This window comes from Eriocheir sinensis, chromosome 22 (genome assembly GCF_024679095.1).
Source record: "Eriocheir sinensis breed Jianghai 21 chromosome 22, ASM2467909v1, whole genome shotgun sequence".
NCBI classification, from domain to species: domain Eukaryota; kingdom Metazoa; phylum Arthropoda; class Malacostraca; order Decapoda; family Varunidae; genus Eriocheir; species Eriocheir sinensis.
In genome coordinates this window covers 9,487,235-9,489,619 of record NC_066530.1, presented here as the reverse complement: position 1 = coordinate 9,489,619, position 2,385 = coordinate 9,487,235, and positions in this window count along the sequence as shown.

Below are 2,385 nucleotides of genomic sequence, written 5' to 3'. Positions count from 1 at the left end.
CGTACAAGTACAGAATATTTGCCTAGAACTTAAGTACAAGTACATTCCAATAGGGTATCTATTATATTTCACTCGTAGGTAAAAGTTTTAAGGTAATGATACAAATTCTAACGAATATTCTAGTTTTCTTCATAATACAACTATTACAATGTTGATTTCCAATACAAACAAATGGCGATCATTGCAATTATAGAAAATATGTACGAATATTAAAACTTCCTACGTTTGAGGGGTAGGCGGTGGCTGAGTGGTAGCGTGCTGGGCCCACATTCACCGTGTGATGGACGACGCGGGTTCGAATCCCCACGCTACCGCCTCTGATTTTTCAGTCACCGCCGAGTGGCTTAAAACTACCCACATGTTGTCCTGAAGACCACCCATCAACCCGGACTCTAGAGGAAACCGTCCAAGTGAATCAACAACGAGTTCCGGGGGGCAGCATGAGCCAAGAGAAAATGGCGCCACTATAAACACTTGCCTGCCCCATGACGGGCTGGGGCCGACTACCATCCAGGCCCCTCAAGAAAGCCTACCGGCGCTATAGGCGTATACGTACATTTTTTTTTAAATAAAAAAAAAATCATTATATAAAATACTGTAATACAAAGATTTTTTTTATACAAACGAAACGTGTGATACCTGCTACTGTAGAAAATATGTATGGAAATAGAAATTTCCTTATTTTGAAATTAATTATTATTCTACTAAATAAATAATAATTTGAGTTTCACAAACTGATAACAATAGTGTATTAGCTACATGTAGGACTTAGCCGGCGCCAAAAAAATCGTCGCACACTTACATTTCCGACGCCCTAACGTTACGCATTTATTTTTGCTTGTCAACCATATGGGTTGTTACTATGGTAAAACAAATTCTCATCTGGCAATTCTTCGCTTCCTTGCCAACGTCAAATTGAAATAAAAAAATAACTGTTACCTCGGCCTAGTGGTAGAGTGTATAAGGTGACCCCGCGCTCCCCTTCCCCGCCCTCGATTACTTGCTTTCAGCTAGACTACTGTCACTTTCTTGTTGAGCTGCGCGATGGGTCCAGCCAAGCTCGACATGACAGAGAAATGCTTGGTTGTGGCTTACATTGGTGGAGCATTGAGAAACGTAAAATAGGACGAAAATTAGGAAGATCAGAGACAGCTGTTCGTCGCGTCAAACAAGCTGCCGGGCCTTTATTTTTTTTTTTTTTTTTACAACAAAGGAGACAGCTCAAGGGCACAAAAAAAGGAAACAATAATAAAAAAAGCCCGCTACTCGCTGCTCCTAAAAAGAATCCAAGGAGGTGGCCGAAAGAGGGGTCAATTTCGGGAGGAGAGGTGTCCTGATACCCTCCTCTTGAAAGAGTTCAAGTCGTAGGCAGGAGGAAATACAGATGAAGGAAGATTGTTCCAGAGTTTACCAGCGTGAGGGATGAAAGAGTGAAGATGCTGGTTAACTCGTGCGTAAGGGATTTGGACAGTAAAGGGATGAGCATGAGAAGAAAGTCGTGTGCAGCGTGGCCGCGGGAGGGGGGGAGGCATGCAGTTAGCAAGTTCAGAAGAGCAGTCAGCGTGAAAATAACGATAGAAGATAGAAAGAGAGGCAACATCGCGGCGGAATTTAAGAGGTAGAAGACTATCAGAAGAACTGGCGCAAACGATACAGAACGCCCAACCTCGAGGAAGCTGATTTAGTGAGAGAGGAGATGTGAAGTTTCCAGTTAAGATTTTGAGTTAAGGATAGACCGAGGATGTTTAGTGTTGAAGATGCTGACAGCTGAGTGTTGACGAAGAACAGGGGATAGGTGTTTGGAAGATTGTGTCGAGTTGATAAGAGGAGAAATTGGTTTTTTGAGACATTGAAGGACACAAGGTTCCTTTTACCCCAATCGGAAATGATAGTAAGGTCTGAGGTTAAGCGTTCTGCAGCCTCCAGCCTTGAGTCATGTAATTCCTGTGAGAAGGTCTTTTTTTGAAAGAAGTTGAATAATGCAGAGTGGAGTCATTAGCGTATGAGTGGATAGGACAGTTCGTTATGAAAAGAAGATCATTGATGAATAACAGGAAGAGAGTGGGTGATAGAACAGAGCCCTGTGGAACACCACTGAATATAGGTTTAGGGGAAGAACAGTGACCGTCTACCACAGCAGAGATAGAACGGCCGGAAAGGAAACTGGAGATAAAGGAACAGAGAGAGGGATAGAATATGAAAGAAAGAATAGAATATCCAGTATGGAAGAATAGAAAGAGGGATAGAATCCGAAAGAGGGCAGTTTAGAAAGCAAAGACTTGTGCCAGACTCTATCGAAGGCTTTCAGAGACCTCAAGTTGCCATGTCGTCGCGTCGCGCACAAACGTCTTCTTACCAACAAAATGAGGAAGCAGAGGCTAGATT